Raw genomic sequence first — 6,972 nt, 5'->3', positions numbered from 1 at the left:
AAGGCATTCAGCCCCCACTGGAACAAAGTACTGAGGAGCTCACCACCACTCCTTGACAGCCCCCTCCCAGAACCTGAACAGTACTGGGTCATTTAGAATTTGGGAATGTAGGATTATTTTTTGCTCCAGGAATCTTGTATGTCCCCTTCAGACCAGGGGTTCCCTGAAGACAGAAAGTGTGTTCCCCTTCCCCAGACTGAGAGCTCCCTAACTGTCTGCCCCTAAGACGCAAAGCTTCTTGAAAGCAGAAACTAGCTCCCCCTGGACCCTAGCGGGTGAGTGAGCCCTTTACTGAGGAGAGTTAGCCAAAGTGTCTGGGGAGTCAGCTTTCACAGAGCCATGGCTGGACCACCAAGAAGGACTAAGCCAGGAGGGAGTCACCCCATGAGGATGACTGTTCTTCACATTGCCCTCAGCCCTGAATCCACTGCCAGTGGAGCTACAGATGTCACTCAGCAAGACAGCCTCCCAAGCAGGGGCACGTGGACCCTCTGTCTCTATTCTTCTCTCTGTGTCTCATCTCTCCCTGTCTCTGTTTCTGACTTGGTCTGATTCTCCCTAACTCTGTCTCTGTCTCTCTTCCCCATCTCCCCCACCTTGACCATGGGCAACTCCCTTGATTTCTTTGAGGCTCAGTATCCTCATATGTAACCTGCCTCATATAAGATTTTATGGAGAAAGTATCAACTTTTTTTTGCAAGCACTAAAGAAATGTCTATTGCTCTTGCCATTTTCTTGATACCTATATCTCTCTGTCTCTCAGTCTCAGTCTCTATCTCTCTGCCTATCTCTAACAGCACTGTGGTCTCTAAGCTTCCCTCAACCTCAATCTTCAGTTCTCTCTCTTTGTCTCTTCCCATTTCCTTCAGTCCTTTCTCTGTTCCTGTCTCTGATTCTTGTCTCTATCTCTGTCTCCCTTCTCTGTGCTCCCACCCTTAGCTGTCAGCCATAACCAAGTATTTGCACTTGGTAGGGTACATATATTATTATAGTATATATATCATAGGGTATATATCATTATCTTCTTTTACAGAAAATAGTCACCCACCTACTGAACTTTGGAGATGAGTTGTGAACCTGAATCTCTTGATTCCAAGGCCAGCACTCATTTCAAATCACCTGATGCCTCTCCCATGCCCACCTATGCCCGGATGCTCATGGATGTGAAGCCAGGTGATGCGCTTCTGCTGATCCACCCTCCTCCCTCCCACCATCCCTCCCCAGAAGGGGGACTGATGAGTCAGCTCATGATTAGCTCCCTTCTGGTCCCAACAGAATGACTGCTTAGCATTTCTCTCCATCCATTTAAGGGAAGCATGTCAGCTCTGGCTGGAAGCCAAGCCATCCAAGCAGGGCAGGTTGGAGGGAGAGAGAAACCCAAGTAGAGGGACTCTGCTAAAAGAGAGATCAGAGCCTTCCCACTGAGCAATATGGGGACAGCAGCTGGGCAAGGATTGCTCTGATTAGGAGGTGGGGGGGAGGAAGGAGAAGGGATAGGGGGCAGAAATACAGCCCCTTTAACTCTGGGCACAGAGATTAAGAAGTCAACTTGACAAGTCTATTTCAACGTACAGTTCCTAAGTACAGCTATGTGCCCAGTTCTGTGATCTACTCAGAGTAAGACACAGGCACATGACATGGCAGAAACGACAATGGATTTGGAGCTTCGATACATTGGCCCTTGCTTACTAGGGGAGTCAGTGAACTTCTCTGGGTCTCAGTTTCTTCATCTCTAAAATGGAAGAGTTGGATCAAATGCTCCCAGCAGACCCTTCCAGCTCTGTCATTCCATGATTCCATGGTCCCCTACTGCTGCCCCTCAAGACCTCACTATCTAATAGGGGTGGGAGGTGGAGGGACAAGATAAGGGTTGTAAGATGAGAGACATATGAAAGTCTCCATACTTGAGAGCAGAGCAAGGCTACTTGTGAATTTGTCCTAATCCCCCTACTAAAGCCAGCTTTCTGGAGGAATGTCGGTGGTAAGGTGGATAAAATGCTGGACTTGGAGTCCAGAAGACCTGAGTTCAAATTCTGCCTCAAACACTTAATAGCTAGCTGTGTGATCCTAAGGAAGTAACAATATCCCTCAGCCTCAGTTTCCTTATCTGTAAAACAAGAATCATAATAACACCTCCCATTCCCCCCTTGTTGTAAGGATCAAATGGGATTAGATAGATATAGCTAGATATACACACATACGTGTATATATACACATATATCATCTCATTTGCTATATTAGTGTTTTGCAAACCTTACAGCACTAAATAAATGTTAGCTATTATTACTAGGAGATGGCACCTTAGGAGTAGGCTAGGTAGAGATGGGGTAGAGAGCATGGAGGAGGACATTCCAGGCCAAAAAAAAAATGTTTTTAAAGGGGATAAGAACAAAGCCACAGAGTCAGGAAATCATAGGGTGGGTTCTGAGACCCACAAGTTGTTAGATATGGGTGAAATTTGTGTAGGGGAGGAGTGAGAGATAAAACTGGAAAGGTAGGATGGGGATTGCACTGTGGAGGGCCTTGAATGCCAACCTAAGGAGTGGTGATCTTGTCCTGTAGGACATGGGAAGAATGAGATTGGAAATAAAAACAGTCAGATGGCCAGGTATTGAGGGGACTAGAAATCACAAGGGCCAGTTGAAGGAATTTGTAATGGCAGATGTAGGTACCACATCTGGAAGAACTTCCTACCACTCAGAGCTGCTCTAGAATAGAATGAGCTCAAGGCATTATTGACACTGCTGATACTCCTAGTTCACATTTATATGTCACTTTGACATATACTGTTTGATAGGATCCTCATAACAGCCCTGGAAGGTAGGCTGGGAAAACATTAGTAACCTCATTTTACAGAAGGTGAAACTGAGGCTCAGAGAGGCACTGTCACCTGCCTAAAGTTGTACAATAAGGGAGGAATGAAAAGAGGTTGATGAGCCTGCCACCCACATCTTGTGCCTCCCAGGCCTGGTCCCTAAAATAAGCGAGAATAGTGGAGAGGGGACCGTTTTAGGAAATCCCCTGTCAAGGGTGCCTGTGGCAGCTTTCCTGTTTGCCGAAGGAGGATGAGCTGATAGCTAACAGGAGCTAATTAGTGCTAATTGCTCACACCCCCAACATCAGAGCACAGACAGCATTTGGTAGCAGGGGAAAAAGAACTCATATTGGAAAACACCTGAGTTCAAATCTGGGCTCTGCCGATAGACTAGCTATGTGACCGTGGGCAAATCTGGGCTTCAATTTCCTCCACTGCAAAATGGAAGAATGAGAGCAGATGATTTCCAAGTCCCTCCTAGCTCTAAATCCCTAGGATGCTCCATGGTGGTAGGGGTGCCAGAACAGCCCTGGGTATGAATTCTAAAGCTGCGGACTGCAAACCCATGTGGAAAGTCCTGGCCTTCTTGTCTGGAACCAAGGCTCAGCTGCACAGCTAAACCCACCCAGGGAAGAATTAGCTTCATTTTTTGAAGAGAAAACAGAAGGGGAATTCTCCAACCTGCAAATTTTTCTTCCCTGCCCCCACACTTTCCAGTCCTTAGAGCCAAAAAGGGCCTTAGAGACCATCTAATGCAGGGGTGGGAAAGCTCGGCCTCAGTGGTCCTCTAGGTCCTCAAGTGTGCCACTTTGACTGAATTCAAACTTCACAAATCCCCCCCTTAAAGAAAGGAATTGTTTTGTAAAACTTGGACTCAGTCAAAAGGCCACACCCAAGGACCACATGTAGCCTTACAACTTTCTCACTTGGCTTCAATTTTGTAAGATGAGATGAGAAAACAGAAACTCACAGAGAATAATAATAATATTTACAAAGAGCTTTCCTTGTCAACTCATCTGATCTATCAAAAAACCCTCTGAGGCAGGTGCTATTATCATCCCCATTTTACAGATGAGAAAACTGAGGCTGAGAAAAGACTGACTTATCAAGGGTCATACAGCCAAGAGGAGTCTGAGGCAGGATTCAAATACAGTTCTCCCTGACCCCCAGTCCAGCGCTCTACCCATTAAGCTATCTAGCTGCCTACCTAAAAAGACTAGCTCTGGATTACAGCGAGTCAGAGGCAGAGTGAGGATTAGAATCTGTGACAAAAAATAGTGTGAGATGAGTCTGGAACCTCAGACTTAGACCACCAGGATATGAAGGCCATGGATAATTGGAGGATTTTTAGCCCATTAGATTGGAAGCTCCTTGAGGGTAGGGACTGTCTTTTGTCTCCTTTTGTAACCCCAGTGCAGCACAGTGCCTGGCACATAGTAGAAACTTATTATGTTGATTGATTGATTGCACTTAATCCTGCAGTCATGGGGGAGTCACATCATTTTGGACATGGTCAGGGAGGGACGTATTCAGAGATATGTATTTGGAAGATTCATAGGATCATCCGTTCCAAGCTGGAAGGGACCTTAGAAGTTATTTGATTCAACTCCTTATTTATAGATGAGGCGGAGAGAGCGGAAGGGACTACATGTCCAGTGTCAGTTCATTTAAGTGGCAGGGCGGGTACTTAACCCCATTTCTTCTGATTTCAAACCCAGTGCTCCTTCTGCCATAATAGATTGCACGCCCATGGACGACATGGCCGCCTTCTTAAGATTCTCTGGTGGGGCAGGCTTCAGAGCCTGTCTGAATACTTTGGTCCAAAGTACAATTAAGAGTCCTTTCTATTATGGCGGATACTTTTCTAAAAGGATTTTTTTTAAAATAAAGGGAAGTCTTTTCCATCTCTACTATTCTATTTCCTATGTTCCAAGTTCCCTCTATCTCTAATATTCTACGTTCTATGTTTTAATATCACTCCTAGCTCTGAATTTTTATATTCTGAGAAGACTCTAGCTCTAACATTCTGTTGTTTGTTCTCAAGTCCCTTCCAGATATAATAATAATAATAACAATAACAATGTTTATGTAATGTGATCTTACATATTAGGTTATTATATTTTAAAGTTCCTTCCAGTTCCTATCGTCCATGTTCTATACTCTATGTTCCAAGGTCCTTTCTATCTCTAACATCCAATATTCTATGATTCTGTTACTCTGATTATCACTGAATTTTCTGATCCCCAACAGAGTCATTAGGGAAGACTGCCAGTCCTAGGTCCATGGAAAACCATGGAAACATGGAAAACCCTGGACTTAGGACTGTTTTCCCATACTCTGTGGGATGAAATTCTCATGAACTTAGTGACTCCAGTCTTGTAATTGTAATCCTAACCCCCACATCTTCTTCCTGTTCTCATCTTTAGCAAGCAGGTATCAAGCCTGCCCTCTCCAGTCAAGCATCTCCAGGGTCCCATGAGATCTTTTCTTCCTTGCCTGAGGAAGAATCAGTCACAGATTATCCAGGAGTCAGCCCAATGAAGATGAAGAGCCAGGGTCCTGCTGCATCCTGTTCATAACCTACTTCTTCCTAAGAGGCAACCTCACTTCTAATCTGGCCATTTCCCAGAAGAGAGCATCTCTTACTCAATAGAAACCACTCAAGGCCAACCACACCAAAGGAGGATTGATAAAGTCTTTGTACAGTTGGATAAGGTAATGATAATGGTGATGAGGAAGAAGCTAATGATTGAGAAGCCAAGGAGTTACTGGAAGGGTGCGACACTTGGGGTGGACTAAAGGCCTAGGTATGAATTTACCTCTAGCACTGGTTAATTGTGTAACTATGATCAAGGAACTTAAATGCTCTGAGCCTCAGTTTCTTCATATTTAAAAATGGAGATAATAACACCATTCATACCTACCTCATGGGGCCATTGTGGGGATTAAAAAACATAATGGATGTAAAGTACTTAGCAAACATTCAAGCATGTAAATGCCAGATATTATTATGGTTGTGATGGTAAATGTCAATACTGACAGTGAAGGGGATGGTGACAATGGTAAGAGTGATATTAATATTGATGCTTGCTTGTTAAGAATGATATCTATACTGATAGCGGTAATGGTGATTGTGATGGTGATACAGATGGTATCAATTTTATCAGTATTGAAGGTGATAGGGATGTTGATGCTGATAGTGAGAGTGGTGGAGACAGTGATGGTGGCAATAGTGATATCACCATTTTGGTGATAATGGTGATGGTGGTAAGTTGTAATATGGTGGTGTTAATGGTGATGATGGTGAAAATAATGATGGTGTTGGTGATCGTGCTGATAGTGATGAGAACCTTCAGGGGCTGCAATCCAGCTGGCCCTTTCCTAAGGGATCAGCAGAGGTCTAAATCATTGGACATTTCCCCAAAGCCTCTGCCAATTTAAGGAAGTTAACTTTCCTCAATATTCCACCCCACCCTGGTTCTGAGTGGCCTGGTCCTGTAGGTGACTTAGAATCTCCTGCGACCTCATACAACATTCTGACCTTTCAAATGAAGGACCCCATCCCTCATCTTTCTCCCTGAGAATTTCATGATTAATAAATGGCAAGGAAGCCCATCTAGGTTTCTCGGGGGTGGAAACAGCATCGGTTCCCTCTTTGGGGGCTGAGGGCCAGTTAGCTCCCTATATCTCTCAGCCTCATTCCATCTGTTTCACTGTGTGGTGCCAGGCAGGAACTCTGACTCTAGGGATGCCTTTCGTGGGTGGGGATGGGTCAAGGGACAGGCTCAGAGATGACAGGTTCAGTTCCCAGCCCTGTTCTAGATGCCCATGAATATTCTAGAGTCCCACCCTGTTCTATATCCCCAAGGAAATTCTCAGTTGGCTTCCCTTATTCCATGCCTTGGCCCACCCATCCCTCTCCACTTGGCCCTGTTTTGCTTGTATTTTTAAATAATTTCTAACACTCACTCCAGTGTGTGACTATGCCATGGTTACCAGGGCGCTATTCTCCATAAATGGAGAAGGACTCAGAATAGTATCAGCAGTGACGTTTCCCGGGGATTAATGCTGCTCCCGGGATATCCAATGAGGGGGCCGGGGAGAGCCGAGGACACCTTGAGGACAAACAGGACTGTCCCCTGGTGCTGGGGGTCCAT

This window comes from Vombatus ursinus, unplaced genomic scaffold (genome assembly GCF_900497805.2).
Source record: "Vombatus ursinus unplaced genomic scaffold, bare-nosed wombat genome assembly UNPS02005236.1, whole genome shotgun sequence".
NCBI classification, from domain to species: domain Eukaryota; kingdom Metazoa; phylum Chordata; class Mammalia; order Diprotodontia; family Vombatidae; genus Vombatus; species Vombatus ursinus.
The sequence above is the reverse complement of the archived record's forward strand: the minus strand, read 5'-3'. Positions refer to the sequence as shown.